Raw genomic sequence first — 16,962 nt, 5'->3', positions numbered from 1 at the left:
GTTTTATTTATTTATTACCTACAACGTATGTTGTTTACCTGTCTATTCAGTAATAGTTGTCTTTTACCCTCACCAATGGTGTGAATCAGCTATGTATATATCTGACAGGTAAGTTGAATGTATAAAAATGATATTGTTATACAATAAAGTTTATACATACTTACCTGGCAGATATATACAATTAAATGGCCCACCCAGCCTCCCCTCGGGAGACAAGCTGGAAGAAAAAATATGAATTAGAAAACGGGTATGGTTCCTATTCCGCCACCCAGCATCGGGGGGGTAGATCACCTGACCTACCTGCCGCGTGTGCCGCGAAATTCGAATTTCTGTCGGGGACGGCGGAGTAATAGCTATGTATATATCTGCCAGGTAAGTATGTATAAAACTTTATTGTATCATAACAATATCATATTTCTAAAGTAGATACAATCCAATGTTTCTAACCTTTTCGTTCATCTGGCTGTCAAAAATCATAGAGGAACGACTATGGATAAGTGGATTATATATTGTACATTTTTTTTGCTTTTTTGTTTCTGCTAGCACTTTTCATTGATTTAAGTCTATATTAGTATTTTTGAATATCTTAATAACTGTATGCCAGAAATAAATGTAACCTTTAATGTTTGCATGCTAAGAATGGCAAAATCATTGTTGCCACATTAGTGGAGGCTTCACACGTACGCCGATTCATTATTATAAACTGTTTCCATGAATTCTAGTTTTCATAGTAATGCAATAATGATAAAATTGCTTTAACCCTTAAATGCAGACTGGACGGTATTTTTACGTCTACATTTTTTGTCTCTCGGGTGCCGACTGGACGTATTTTACGTCGACATACAAAAGTTTTTTTAAAAATTCGTGGAAAAATACTTTTAGGCCTACCAGCCGAAACTCTTGAATCACGCGCCTTGGGGATGCTGGGAGTTCACGGATCAAGTGTTGTTTTGTTTACAATCGTTACGCATTCGCGCAAGCCCGAATTTCTTTCTTGCCGCACTAAAAAGTATCTGTGACACATCTCGGAAATTATTTCGTCACTTTGACATAATTTTTTGTACCATTTTAAATTAGCCGTTACATGGAGTATTATATAGAAAATGTGCGCATTTTTATGTAGATACAACAAAAAAAATACTCATGATTGTAGCTTTATCAGTTTTGAGATATTTTCATATAAATAACGATAAGTGCCAAAATTTCAACCTTCGGTCAACTTTGACTCTACCGAAATGGTCAAAAAACGCAAAATTGTAAGCTAAAACTCTTATATTTTAGTAATATTCAATCCTTTACCTTCATTTTGCAACTAATTGGAAGTCTCTAGCACAATATTTCGATTTATGGTGAATTTATGAAAAAACTTTTTCCTTACGTCCGCGCGGTAACTTCCGAAAAAAATCATACATGCAATTGTGGTAATGTTTGTCACCATTTTAAAATTAGCCGTTTCATAAAGTTTTATATATGGAAATGTGGCGCAATTTCATGCACAATACACTAAAAACAACCCATGGTTGTAGCTTTTATCAATTTTGAAATATTTTCATATATAAATGATAAGTGACAAATTTTTCAACCTTCGGTCAACGTTGACTCTACCGAAATGGTCGAAAAAAGCAATTGTGTAAGCTAAAACGCTATATTATAGTAATATTCAATCATTTACCTTAATTTTGCAACAAATTGGAAGTCTCTAGGACAATATTTCGATTTATGGTGAATTTATGAAAAAAATAACATTTTCTTTACGTCCACGCGGTAACTCTTCCGAAAAATCATACGTGTGATTGTGGTAATGTTTGCACCATTTTAAATTAGCCGTTACATAAAGTTTTATATATGAAAATGTGCGTAATTTCATGTAGAATACAACTAAACAAAAAATAACTTGAAGGTGGAGCTTTTCTCATTTTCGAAATATTTGCATATAAATCACGTAAATAAATAGAAAAAAACCACGTTTCGGTCAACTTTGACTCTACCGAAATGGTCGAAAAAACGCAATTGTAAGCTAAAACTCTTACAGTCTAGTAATATTCAGTCATTTATCTTATCTTGAAACAAATTCGAAGCCTCTAGCACAATATTTAGTTGTTCCGACACGGCATACAAACCTTCGGTCCTTTTACAATAGGAAGGTTACTAGCGGCAGCTGGATAGGTCGTAAGCTTTCGAACAAGGGGTTCGGTAGTTAACTGCTTGTCCGACAGGCGCGCGCCCGCGACTGGGAGGTAAACAATCTCTTTTGCTTTCGGCCTGCTGGCGTGTAGACGTGTGTATCATCGCTCTCCTGCCCGCTTCATCGTCGTTGCTTTCGCATGGTGTTGTTTTTCTTTTTCTATTTTCTAGTGGAAACTGAATTGTAAGTACAATCATTTCATCTTTATTTCTATTGAATTCAATTGTGAATTAAAGGATCTTGGTTTCTCCACGCCCTCCGATTACCCAAGTGCCGGGACTGAAGGGCGTAAGTGCGGGAATTCATATTTCCCAGAAATGATCCTCGTATTGTGTATGCTCGGTGCCGAGGGGCGGGGGAGAGCGCTCGCTCCAAGCTTATATTTTGGTGGCAAATGTGTACGTAGATGAAAATCGTAAGTAAGTACCCGCCTTTTCACTTATATTTTTTTTGACCTGTATGCTCGTTGCCGAGCGAATGCGCTCGGCACGAAAACTTATTCTGTATGGAAGTGGAATCGCAAGTACAGTATTCTTTTTCATTTTCATATATTTATTTTGATTGTATCAATACTCATTTTGGATCAGTTTCCGCTCTTACCCGGAATTGATCCTTTCCCTTTTTATTTGAATTAAGTGAAATCACAAGTGCAGTATTCTTTTCATTTTCATATTTTATTGAGATTGCATTATTTACTTGGATAAATGTTTCCGCTCTTACCCGGGAATTGATCCTTCCCCTTGTTTTTATTTTGTATGAAGTGAAAATCGCAAGCGCAGTATTCTTTTCATTTTCATTATATATTTTGATTGCAATCAATTCCATTATGGATCAAGGTTTCCGTTCATAATCGGGAATGGATCCATTTACCCTTGCGCTCGGTACTGAGGGCGCAAATGCGCTCGATCCGAGCCTTATTCATTGTGAAGTGAATCGTAATGCAAGATTCTTTTTCATTTTATTCCTTTTATTATTGATTGCATCAATATTTATTTGGTTCAAGTTCCGCTCAGTCAGGGAATTGATCCTTATGCCCTTGCATTCGGTGCCGAGGGCACGATTGCTCTCGGGCTCTTATTATTATTGTTGGGTACATGGGTGCTGTGCGGGGGTGGGGAACGAGAATTCCCCCCCCCCCCCCCCCCCCCCCCCCCCCCCCCCCGCTCAGCTCCACCGATGGCCCTTCCCCTTTGGGGGGGGCGGGGGGGGGGGGGGGGAGAAGGTTAATAATGGGTTCTTCTCCGCGCCCGATCCCGTTCCGGAGCGCGGGGGAGGGCGCTCGGTGGCCCGATGTACAATTGTATTCGGAGTCTTCCGCTCGTTCGGTGTGGGGCTCGCCCCCCGCCGCGCGAGGGGACTTCCCCCCCACTAATCACTACTACTGTTTATTTCCGCAGGTGCTACTGCCACGAGGGTGGACCTTGGTGAGGTATGGGCGTCCTTCGATTTGCAGGGCGTGCCTAGTGTCCAGGGGCTGCGGTTCTATGTCTGGGCCTGCTGCGGTCACCCATGGAGCGGTGACCACGACAACGATATCGACTCCAGGTGACGACGTCCCTCCTCACCTGGTGTACTCGCCTCACGTGTAACAGTCTTGCCTACAGCTGAGAGGGGGGGCGTGCCGCCGCCGCTCGTGGTTGCCGCGCTGCGCGACCACACTTCCGCTGCCTAGAGCTCGCCCCTGGACCTGCCGCCGGTACCAGGATGTTGCTGGCTGCTGCTCCACCTGTGTTTCCGGTGCTGCCTGCCAATACCTGCTGATTCTGTGCTGACTGTCCATGCAGTTGCTGTGTTAGCTGTCCCTGCCGTTGCTGCGCTGGCTGTCCCTGCCGTTGCTGCGCTGGCTGTCCCTGCCGATGCTGTGCTGGCTGTGCCTGCTGTTCCTGAGATGCCCATACCTGCTGACGTCGTCCTGTTCGTGGCGGTGGTACTACCCAGACTTTGGTCTGTCTGTACAGGTGCGTCCGGGCCTGTGGCTTCGGCTACAGCAAGCCCCGGCTCCAGCTGGATGGCAGATCTTACGTCTGTCCTGAGGAAGCTGACGAAGAAGAGGAGGAAGGTGTCGTCGTCGTCGTCTTCATCTTCTTCATCGTCGTCGGCTGCCGCCTCTTCCCCTTCGACTTCTAAGGCTTCACAGCCGAGGAAGAAGAAGGTTGCCTCCTCCCTCCTAAGAAGTCTCCCCTCGGGAGCTTCTCGGGACCCGCTCTCACCTCGGTTGGGACGGGAGGGTTTGCCTTCCGCTGGTCCTCCTGCTCCTTCGGGAGCGGGGCCCCGTCTCTTCTTCCGCAAGGAAGAAGACTACGGGGACCAGAGGGGTACCGGCTAACACCGGTACTTCCTCGCCTGGTGTCAGGGGCTCTGCCACTACACCAGGTTCCGTCTCGGCCTCTCGTCCGCGAGAGATACCGAGTGTACCGTCACCTACCAGTGACCGTGCAGCCAAGAATCAGGCGCCAGAGCTCGCTCAGTGCCAAGTTCACTGCACGGAGTGGAAGGCTGGTGAGAGCCGCTCAGGGAGTTAAGGCGCCTCCCACCAGGACCAGCTCTCGCTGCTCAACGCGGCGATCAGCTGCCTACCCGGGCTAACGTGACGGTCTCTGACTGCCACGTGCCGAGGCTGGGAAGAGGTCCTCCCGATCGCCGGTGCCAGCCACGGCTGTGACGCGCCGTGAGGACTGGCACGGTCTCACCGTGACAGTGGTCTTTGCAGGTAGCCCGACCGTCACTCCCACAGGGAACGTGCGGGTACGGCAACCAGCAGCAGTTCCCCTGACACACGAGATCGGTGTCTCTGTTCTCGGTCCAGCCGTTCTCCCCAGGGAAACGACTAGACTAGGCCTGCAGCTCGATACCCCACCACGGGTTGGCGATCGCCTGCAGCCCTCCAAGCCCGCTGGTTCGGCCAGCGAGCGAAGGGGAGCGTCAGGTCTTCCTACTCCCGTGCCTTCAACTTCCTCGGTTTACACCGGGAAGAGCGAGGCACAGCGCAGTGATCGTGAGGGGCGCGCCCTGCACGATCCCATCACGACGCCGTATGTACCAGGCACGATCTTCGGACCGACCAGGAGTACAAGCAAGTGGCAGGAGGAGACCGAGAGGGCTGTCGCTGTTCCCCCTCCTTAGGGGGGAGGTTCTCGGAATATGCTCTTGTTCGAAGGGCTTAACGGTCCTACTCTGCAAGATGCTGTGACTTCCGAGATCCAGAGGAACTTTGCCGAGGTTATGGCGCTGATTCGTCAGCACAACGACCTCTGGGGGGAAGGATCGCCGCTCCCACCAGCAGAGCCACGTCTCGGCTCGAGTCGTTTTGGGGCCTGAGAGGGAACCCAAATCGACGGTGGGTCTGCCGCGATCGGAGCTTGCCAACTGTGTTGAACCAGGTAGTCTCTCGTCTCCGGACAAAAAGGCTCTCTCAGTTCTGGCCGGTCGAACAAGCTACTTCCCACCCCCTACCTCTACTGCGACAGAGGCGTTGGGTTTTTCTACGTGTTTTCGGACACCGTATTTCAATACCCCTTTGGTCCTCCTGAGAGGTTTCGACCTCGACAAGGACTGGAATGAGTCGGAGGACGGTGTCGGCTCTCTCCTGTCAGGTGTCGATCAGCCCCACCCAGAGGACGTTCACAGTGGCGGCAGACCCTTACCTACAGTATGAGTTCGTAACCCTCCTCGGGAAAAGTTTTTTTCTTTTTCCTGACGATACGTTTTCCCAGGCTCTGAGAGGCCATCGCCGTAAGGCGATGGCTGCCCTCCTTTTCTTCTCCAACTGCTAGTTCCACTGGGAAGGCGAGCGAGTATCCAATTCCTCCCCATTCTCTCCTTACGGCTACGAGGGAAAGGGGAGGGATCCTACAGAGATTTCTCTGTAAGATCCCACGTTAGGGACTGCGCTACCGGGGGATATCCTTCGGGTTCCTACTGACGTAAGCCCCGGTCGTTGAGGAGGGATCCTGCCCCATTCTCAATTTCTACGGGAATCAAGAGGACCACCAGCCGATATCGTTTGACGAATTCGGTGGGGGTTTCGTTAGAGTGCTTAGAATTCTACGGAATTTCTAGCGCACTCAGAGTGTTCGAGTTTTTTACGATCTCCAAACACTTAGGCGAGACCACGGTCCAAAGTGAGCGAGAATCCCCGATAATTGTTACACGATAATCGGGAACCTCGCCTATGCTCGAATTCCTGTAATTTCTAGCATTTGGAAGAAGGACTGCTGCTGGAAGAAGAGTATCTCACAGTAAGCGACTAACCGGGAATAGAGAAGAACGGACGGGAACATCCAGTTTGGCTTGAACTATCTCTTTGGTATTCTGTTCACCATTGAAGGCCTTTCCTTTGGGAAAGACTTCTCCCTCACTCTCTTGACTAGAGAACGAAGGCGGTCGATCTCCAATCCTTATTGTCATTCCTCAAGGGGAAAAGAATTTAGGATGGAGGTCGTTGTACCAGACCCTACAAATATACTATGTATATTACCCTCGCGACATGATTCTTTTAACAGTTGAATTGTCCGGGGGGTAGGCGCATACCGTAGTTAACTCTGTGGTTTGTGACCGAGACGAATTGTATCTTAATTGAACTGCAACTTGGGGTTGCCTGCAACCTCCCAGCAGTTATCAGTTTCGATTTTAGATACTTGGTATTGTCACGACAACACCAAATCAGCTTTTGTATTTACCGAAATCTGTTTCGTTTAAATATAATTGCTCGAGCGTATTCTTTATGCTCGATGGTTCTAGCCGAACGCATTCCTTCATGGAAGGGATTACCTGGCAACTCAGGATGACGAGTCACCGAGAGCTACTGCGTATTGAATGCTGATAGCAGCTCAATATCAGCTAGGTCTCCGAGATGCATGGTCGATTACGTCTCTCTCTCCCCTGGTTTGATTGACTACCGAACCGTATCTCTACCCAACAATCATGGACTTAGGTCTCTGATTAACGGGGATTCTCACAATAATGAAGGACCATTTACTGCTGTGGCGCTCGATTTCATCGCCTTCGACATTGCGAGAATTTTCAACAGAGATATCTCTTGGACTCTTTCATCTTTCTGTTTACCGCACGGTAACAGAAGTCTGTACTAGATCTCGCCCGCTGCATCACCCACTGCGATAATGCGAATGATTTTTGCAGACATCTGAGTTTGTCTTCAAAATATCTCGTATTCGCAGGTGAGCAATTGTGCATTGTTCGCCCCGAATTAACAGATGTGTCAGAAGACACCGCCTACTCTCTCCGACCTGACAGCTCTACTTCCAAATGTTCAGCCCATGAGAAGCAGTTCTTCAGGCAGTATTTCCCTGTGTCTTCATTACTGAAAAGCGCTCCGCTTTCATTGCAACTACGATCCTCACCGGACAGCAATGAATAGCGGTTAGCGTTCTCAGTCTTTGTAGCACAGGTTCAGAATCTTGAGAATCCTTCTCTCGATTCAGCTGTGAAGACGTAGGTTGCATTTTCTGTACACCTTCGTCTTCAACGACACAGTGTTGTTTTCTTTCTCCTAGCTGAGAGTCAACTATACTATGAGATATCTTGCCATCAGGGACCTCGGTCTCTAGAAGGCAAATGACTTTCGCCTGTTGGGCACATGCCTTAAGAGAATCATCACCTCGCCGTCTGGCATCGGTGACGAACAAATTATTTGTTTAGTCTCTTGGCATAACCCTTTTAAGGCGAAGGTCATGTGACTTGCTCGGGTGCTTGGACAACTTGCCTCCTACCGAACGCAGTCAGTCGGCAGCTGTCAGAGCGCCCAAGTCAGTTACGAACTTCGCTGTGGACTTAGTTCGGTTGTTCCATAACAGTCCTTTTTCCTTCGTCCTAATGGCTTGTCCCAGTACCCATACCATCGACACTCACCATTGAGTGTCGGTGTTCTATCCACTACCGAGAAGAAGAAACTTCACTGCATGGGGATAGGAGAATGTGAGACACTTCGCTGCAGACGGATAGACCAGTATGGGTACAGGACATCACCGAAGTCGAGAAGAGGGATAGGTCATGCGACCATTCCCTTCTTTTCCTCTGAGGTAATTGCATGACTTTTCCTGCGAAGTCAAGCATCCAGGGGATGGGGATCCGTGACGCTCGATTTCGTACCGAACTTCGTAGCGAAGACTCAGAACCCTTCGGTCCCTGACGATCGGTTAGAGTCCTTCACAATCCCCTCCCTAATGGACTTCACTGCCTTCGATGCGAAGGAGATGCTGCTTTGTCCTGTGAAAGCGCGACGGCGCTTTCTGAAGAAACTCGACATCCCAGGCTGAGTGTTGAAGCCTCTTCGTCAGCACCAAGATGACCTAGAAGTACACTCCCTCGAGTTACGCAAGAACTTCTCCGTGGCGCAGGTACTGAAGGCAGGGTCTGGTACAACCAGACCACTGGCATCCTTCTACCTTTTGGATATTGCCCACAGGTCCTTGGATCGTTTTCCTTGGGACCCGTGGTGGCTGCTCAACACGTTGTGTAGCTAACCCAGACCCTAGCAGGCTGAACAGCATCGAGTCCTGGTGTGACTGTAAGAATAGATAAGTGAATGAGAGAGTGACTGGCTTCTCTTCCTATCTTTTCTCCCCCTCTACCTGTGGGTAGAGTGGGATACGGTCATCACCTTGCTGGATAAGGACGAGATGCAGGTGAGCTACTCGACAGAGCCCCATCCTATCCCTTTCACTGGGGATGGGAGCGAATATCCACCCCACTTCCCTTCTACAAGGGGGGGAAGTGGATGCCAACAAGAGACAAACCATAACTTTATGTTGCCTCTTGCAAATAGGAACTTGTTCTTGCTTGCTGGTACGAAGAGATACGCTTGCCTCTCTCTTAGTACTTGGTCCAGAGGTCTGACCATTGATCCTGCGGTGCACACCTCCGATCAATCGGACAGAGGCTTGGATCCCTCCCTCGCTCTTACGACCAGGGAGGCATTCCAAGGTTGGGCGAAACACTAGTCTGTTCACAAAAGACTCAGATTCCTCCCACCAAGAAGTGAGTCTTCCTATTGTAAAAGGACCGAAGGAATTTGTATGCCGTGTCGGAACAAATGACAATTTGTCCAAAATTGCATTTTTCCTAACTATACAAACCTGAGGTCCTTTTACACATAGTCCTACCTCTTGCCACCCTCACTCTGCAGTTTTTGCTTGGGCCAAAAGCAAAAGTGATTGTTTACCTCCCTGTCGCGCGCGCGCGCCTGTCGGACAAGCAGTTAACTGCCGAACCCCTTGTTCGAAAGCTTACGACCTATCCAGCTGCCGCTAGTAACCTTTCTATTGTAAAAGGACCTCAGGTTTGTATAGTTAGGAAAAATGCAATTTTGGACAAATTGTCATATTTACGGTGAATTTAAAAAGAAAACTTTCCTTCCCTCTGCGCGCGGCATTCTCTGCCACAAATCTCCGAAATGCGTACGTCCCATTCTCGGAATATTTGCTCAGTTCATATTAGGCTTTTCATAGAGTTTTATATATGAAAAATATGTGCAATTTCATGTAGAATAAAACAAAAAATATTTGAAGGTTGTAGCTTTTCTAATTTCCAAAATAATTGCATATAAAAAAAATATATAAAAAAATTTGACATTGTCAACTTTATTTCATCAGATATGGTCGAAAAATGCAATTTTTAAGCCAATAATCTTACAGTATAGTAATATTCAATCATTTGTCTTCATTTTGAAAGAGTTTGGAAGTCTCTAGGACAATATTTAGATTTATGGTGAATTTTTGAAAAAAATATTTGTTTATATCTGCGCGTTACGAATTCATGCATTATTTGTGATAATATTTTCTCTGTGTTGCTTTTATCGTTTTACAATGTGTTATATACCAAAATGATCGCAATTTAGTGTACATTACAACGAAAAAAAAAGTAACTTGTTACCTTTAACCGTTTCGCGCACAGCGTGATTTGAATACAATTATATGTGAAATTTTGTTTTATACATTCATAACTTCCGTCAGATATATACTTAGCTATAGACTCCGTCGTCCCCAATAGAAATTAGAATTTCGCGGCACACTCCACAGGTAGGTCAGGTGATCTACCGGCCTGCCGCTGGGTGGCGGGAATAGGAACCATTCCTGTTTTCTAAGTCAGATTTTCTCTATCGCCCGGACATCAACATTGTTGTTGTTCCTCCTGATTTGATTTTCGTGTTTTTCATCGCTATTGATCTTCTAAGCCGGTCTTTTTGGTGACGTATTGGATCTTTGGTTGGGCATACTCTTTCGTGGACTGTTATTTGGACTTGATTTTGGATTTTTCTCAATGTCGGACTCTAGCTTTTCGGTTAGAAGACAGTGTGTGAATGAGGGATGTTATGGTGAGGCTACCGAAAGCTTCGGTAGACCCTCACACAGTTTGTAAGTGGTGTAGACAGAATGTATGCTCTGTATCTAACACCTGTAATGAATGTGTAGGTTTGAATGAGGAGGAGTGGAAGAATTTAAATTCCTATTTAAGAAAATTGGAAATGGGATAGGGCTAGGAAGGCTTCCTCCAGAAGCGTAAGTAGGTCTCGTTCTAACGAGCCAATTAATATAACACCAATAACCCTAAACCTGTATTTACTTCCTCTTGTACTACTAAGACTGGCAAACCCAGCAACGGAAATTGCAGATCTTAAGGCTGCACTTGAAAGGATGGAACGTCAAATGCAAACTTTACAAGGTAAGCGAAGGGATAGTGACGTAAGTGTACCCAGTGCAGTGGAGGGTGCGTCTGATCGGCTTCATCTCGCTCCCAGGCCTAGACCGCTTCCAAGCTCACAGGCCCAGAGGAGAAGGAATGTCAAAAGCCTTACGGAGGTTATGGAGAATCCCCACCGATCAGGCGTCCCCTCGGCAGATTCTGTGACGTCCCGAACTGCCAAGGATCGCTATAGGAAAAGCATCCTAAAAAAAGAAAAAGTGTTTTTCTTCTTCGGATTCTTCACCACAAAGAAAGGGCTGGAGTTCTGACGAACTTTCACGCCCCTTAAAAAGAAGTTGGAAAGGTCCAACTTTGGATTCAAGTCTGGAGTTTTTCCCTGAAGGATCGCCTTGCGAAAGGAAAAAAGCCAAGTATATTGCAACTCTCAACTCGGAGTCTCCTTCCTCCTCTAGACCTCCTTCACCTACATCGGAAAAGGAAGAAGAGAATGCTGCGGCTAAAATTCTACTAAAAGTACAGGAGCAGATCTCCTCTTTAGTAGGAGTTCTTACGAAGGAGACTTCCAGAAGAAAGGACTCTTTCCTTCCGATAAAAAGATCGACAGGAAGAAAAGACGTCTCTGGCACAAAAATCGCGTATTCTACTCCTCGGACAGGAAGTAGAAAGAATGCGCCAAAAGCGCCAGAAAAGCCAACCTGGCGCAATGCGCCAAAAGCTCCAGCCTGGCGCAATGCGCCAGATGTGCCAGATGCGCCAGAAGAGCCAGATGCGCCAGAAGAGCCAGAAGCGCCAGCCAGGCGCCAGAATATACGATCTACTTCCAAACGACACTTGAACCAAGAGGATTCTTCTAGCTTTGAGCGGGATCAGCCTTTACCTGGCAGGGACTCTAGATGTCGCACAGGCGGCCGTAGCCCCTGTCAGGATAGAGCTTTTTCCGTTAAGAGCGATACGAGAGGACATCCTTCTTCTGACAGGAGAGAGAGATGTCGCACAGGTGGCCATCGCTCTTGCCAGGAGAAGGAGAGAGTCTTGTTGCAGGATCAGCCTATCTCTCGTAAGGACGCAAGTTGTCGCACAGGCGGCCGTCGCTCTTGCAAGAGTGGGGTAGATGTTGCGAGGGACTCATCTCCTATCGAGAAGAAACAATCCTCTTCGGAGATTGAACAAGAATTGGAAGATGTGTCGGATTCGGAAGATCATACGGCTGCAGGCTTATCGGATTATAAGACGCTAGCAGCCCTCTTACTTCAAGAGTTTGGAGACTCGTTAAGCCCTACTGCTCCACTCTCCTATCTTTGTTTACCAGCACTAAGGTCTCAAAATCGTCCTCTTTCATAAAGATGAAACCGACCATTTCTATGAAGAAGGCGCTTCGGTTTGTCGGAAACTGGTTTAAATCCAAGGAGGAGGCGGGGAGAACCGTCTTTGCCTGCCCTCCTTCCAAACTTGCAGGAAAGAGAGGCATCTGGTATGAGACGGGAGAATCACTGGGTCTTGCTCTCCCGACCTCTGCCGAAGCAGATTTTTCAAATCTTGTTGACGCTTCGAGGAGACAAGCCTTGTCATCAGCTAAGATCACATGGGGGACTTCAGAAATGGACCATCTCCTCAAGGGATTGTTCCATGTCTGAGAAGTTTTTAACTCTTAGACTGGTCCCTTGGGGTGTTGGCCAAGAAAACTCAGGAGACGGAGTTTCTGAGCCCAGAAGTCCTTCATAGTGTCCTGTCCTGTATGGACAAAGCAGTCCAGGACGGATCAGGAGAAGTGGCTTCTCTCTTCGGAACTGGAATCTTGAAGAAAAGGACTTTGTTTAGTTCTTTTCTAACGAAAGCAGTCACTCCTATCCAGAGGTCGTCCCTGCTTTACGCGCCTCTCTCGGATCAACTGTTCCCTTCACAATTAGTAAGGGACATTTCCCATTCTTTGACTGAAAAGGCCACACAAGATCTTTTGGCCCAATCTGCAAAGAAAGCGAGGACCTCTGTTCCTACTATGAAGAGAGAGACACGTACCCCTCAACAGCCCTTTCGAGGGAGTTCCTCTTCTAGACCCTCCTCTAAGAAGAGAGGAATACCAAAAAGAGGTAGGTCTGCATTCAGACCTATCAAGAAAGCCAAGTGATATTCCAGTCCTTCAAGCACCGGTAGGAGCCAGACTTCTGAAATTTTAGGAAGAGAATGGGCACTGAGAGAGGCAGACAGCTGGTCCCTTTCAGTAGTAACGAAGGGATGTCTTATCCCCTTTCGAGACAGACCTCCCTTAACGACGACCCCGAGGGAACTGTCAGCCAAGTACAGGGACCCTGCCATGAGAGAAGCACTTTTACACCTTGTAGAACAGATGTTGCAAAAGGAGGCCATCGATTGGTCCGGGATCCGCATTCCCGAGGATTCTACAACCGTCTTTTTCTGGTTCCGAAATCCTCGGGAGGTGGAGACCGGTTCTGGATGTGAGCACATGAGCCGATTCGTAGAGAACACAAAGTTCTCTATGGAAACGTCCAAGTCGGTTCTTGCGGCTCTTCATCCCGGAGATGGATGGTCTCCCTGGATCTACAGGATGCTTACTTTCATGTTCCCCTGCATCCCTCATCGAAGAAGTATCTTCGATTCATGATGCAGGGCAGAGTATTCTAATTCAGGGCCCTGTGCTTCGACCTATCTACAGCTCCTCAAGTTTCACAAGCCTAATGAGGAAGTTGCGAAATGGCTACATCTGAAAGGGATAAGTATATCTCTTTATCTAGACGATTGGCTCATAAGAGCAAAATCGGAACATCAGTGCTTGAAGGACCTGGAGACGACCATTAGAACTGACAAAGTCACTGGGACTACTCTTAAACCTCGAGAAATCACAATTGATCCCCCAGGACAGAAACATAGTCTATCTGGGGATACAGATGGATTATCAGGGTTTTCGGGTTTTTCCATCGCAAGAGAGAATTGCTCGAGGCTTAGAAAGTCTCGAACTTCTTAGGGAAGGAACGGAGCTCGGCGAGGGAATGGCTCAGTCTGTTGGGCACCTGTCCTCGTTAGAGCAGTTCGTTTCCCTAGGAGATTGAACCTCAGACCTCTGCAGTTCTATCTCAGACGAATGTGGAGTCAGAAGACAGGAGATTTGTCAGACTTGTTTCCCATTCAGCAGGAGATAAAGTCACACCTGAAGTGGTGGTTCCACCCCCTTAAGAAGAAACGAGGGAGTGTCCCTCTTGATTCGGAACCCTCTCCTAGTGTTGTTTTCCGATGCCTCGGAAACAGGTTGGGGAGCAACATTGGGTCCAAAAGAAGTGGCAGGTACCTGGACTAAGGAACAGGTGGCACTGCACATCAATGCGAAGGAACTCCTGGCCATTCATCTAGCCTGGAGTACTTCGAAGCGGAAGTCAGAGGAGTGGTAGTCCAAGTCAACTCGGACAATACCACTGCTCTGGCTTACGTCCGAAATCAGGGGGGCACTCACTCTTTCTCACTATACGAGATCGCAAGAGATCTATTGACCTGGACGGAGGAACGGGGCATAATACTCCGGACAAGATTTGTTCAGGGAGTAAAAAATCTAAGAGCAGACAGATTGAGCAGGAAGGACCAAGTACTTCCGACAGAGTGGATACTCCACTCAGAAGTCTGCAAAGAGCTTTGGTCCCTCTGGGGAAAACCTCAGATCGACCTGTTTGCCACGTTCCTCTCCAGGAAGATGGACAACTTGTGCTCTCTAGAAGAAGATCCCAGAGCCATAGCGATCGATGCGTTTCCTTATGGACTGGTCAGGCATAGACGCCTACGCCTTTCCCCCATTCAAGTTGCTGGGGGAAGTGCTAAGAAGAAAGTTTGTTGCATCAAAGGGAACAAAACTGACTCTAATTGCTCCCTTCTGGCCTTCCGAAACTGGTTACAGAGGTACTGGAATGGACGGTGGACTTCCCCAGATCTCTTCCAGAAAGGACAGATCTGCTCAGACAACACTTTGAGAGGTTTCACAAAAACATCCAAAGTCTCTCCCTGACTGCCTTTCGACTATCGAAAGACTGGTCAGAGCGAGAGGCTTTTCTAAGAAAGCTGCAAGTGCAATCGCTAGAGCCCGCAGGTCCTCTACCTTGCGGGTCTACCAATCGAAGTGGGAAGTTTTCCGTAGATGGTGTAGGTCGAAGAAGCTGTCCTCTTCCAATACCTCTGTGACCGAAATCGCCGATTTTCTTCTCTTCTTAAGAGAAGAGTCGAAGTTGGCTGTATCTACTATCAAGGGATATAAGAGCATGCTCTCAGCTGTTTTCGAAACAGAGGCCTGAATTTAGAAAATAATAAAGATCATGATCTCATTAGGTCTTTAGAGACTTCCAAATTGAGATCTTCTCTCCCCCCGAGTTGGAACCTGGATGTAGTCCTCAAGTTCTTGACTTCTGACAGGTTCAAACCTCCAGATAAAATCTCGTTCAGAGATCTTACGAGAAAATGTATATTCCTGTTAGCCCTCGCAACTGCTAAGAGGGTCAGTGAATTGCATGCTTTGGACTCTCGGGTGGGTTTTAAAAAAGACTCTGCTGTGGTTTCTTTTCAACATCTATTCCTAGCAAAAAATGAGAACCCTTCTAAACCTTGGCCTAGAAGTTTCGAGGTCAAGGGACTCTCTCCCCTGGTAGGTAGAGAGTTGGAGCGGTCTCTTTGCCCAGTCAGGACCCTGAAGTTCTATCTAAAAAAGAAGACACAGCTTCAGGGATGTCGCCAGAGTCTCTGGTGTTCAGTAAGAAACCCCAAGAGACCTATGTCAAAGAACGCACTGGCGTTCTTTGTCAGGAATGTGATAACAGAAGCTCACAGGGATGGCCAAGAGAACTCCTTAAAGTTGCTTAGGGTAAAAGCTCACGAAGTCCGTGCAGTTGCAACTTCCCTATCTTTTACTAAGAATATGTCAATGAGAGACATTTTAGCAGCAACTTATTGGAGATGTAATTCAGTATTTGCATCCCATTATTTAAAGGATGTTAAAGTAACATACGAAAAATGTTTTTCTCTTGGACTGTATGTATCAGCGGATACTATGCTGGGACATGGAGCGGATGCTGATCCTTAAATAAATTTTGTTTTTGTTTTCTTTAATGATTATTTGTAACAATATTGGTGTTGAGTTTTTTGGGTTGCTTGAAAGGATGTTCGGGGATGACTCCTTTCAATCGTAGTACTAACCCGATGATAGGATCAGGTGATCGGGATCAGTGTCGTGCTCTATGATAATGCCATTAGGCAAGGTGTTTTGTCATGTAAGTGGATAGGACCCCATTGACAAAGATCCTAAGGTTCTGTCGAGTAAGTGGATAAGACCCCTTTGACAGACCATCAAGAACTCTTAGCATGAGGTCACTACCTCGCTGAGGCTCTTGAAGCGATGCAGGCTCCTAGGCAGTAGCCATGAAGTCTTTCGCTAACACAGGTAGGAATCAAGGTTTTTATTTTTATTACCTACAACATATGTTGTTCCTGTCTATTTCAGTAAATTAGCTGTCTCTTACCCTCCGCCAAAGGTGCCAATCAGCTAAGTATATATCTGACAGGGAAGTTGAATGTATCAAAATGTGATTGTCATGATACAATAAAGTTTTATACATACTTACCTGGCAGATATACGATTAAATGCCCACCCAGCCTCCCCTCAGGAGACAGGTGGAAGAGAAAATCTGACTTAGAAAACGGGAATGGTTCCTATTCCCGCCACCCAGCGGCGGGGCGGTAGATCACCTGACCTACCTGTAGAGTGTGCCGCGAAATTCGAATTTCTATCGGGGACGACGGAGTCTATAGCTAAGTATATATCTGCCAGGTAAGTATGTATAAAACTTTATTATATCATGGACAATAACATTTTGTGCTATATATATTTGCATTATTTATATGTGGTAATGATAATTTTTTCATTTCTGATGGTTGCATACTAAACTTCAGCCAATGACAAAAAAAGGAGCCAAAAATGAAACTCTTAGCGCTGTGATTTTTTGAAATAAATATTTTTTCCGCTTCTGCGCTCATTCCGAAACACCTCCGGCACACGGGAGACAATTTTTATTTTACCGCTTCGGCGTTTAAGGGTTAATATTTATGTATATTTACTTCCAATACATAGC

This window comes from Macrobrachium nipponense, chromosome 25 (assembly GCF_015104395.2).
Source record: "Macrobrachium nipponense isolate FS-2020 chromosome 25, ASM1510439v2, whole genome shotgun sequence".
Taxonomy (NCBI): Eukaryota; Metazoa; Arthropoda; class Malacostraca; order Decapoda; family Palaemonidae; genus Macrobrachium; species Macrobrachium nipponense.
The sequence above is the reverse complement of the archived record's forward strand: the minus strand, read 5'-3'. Positions refer to the sequence as shown.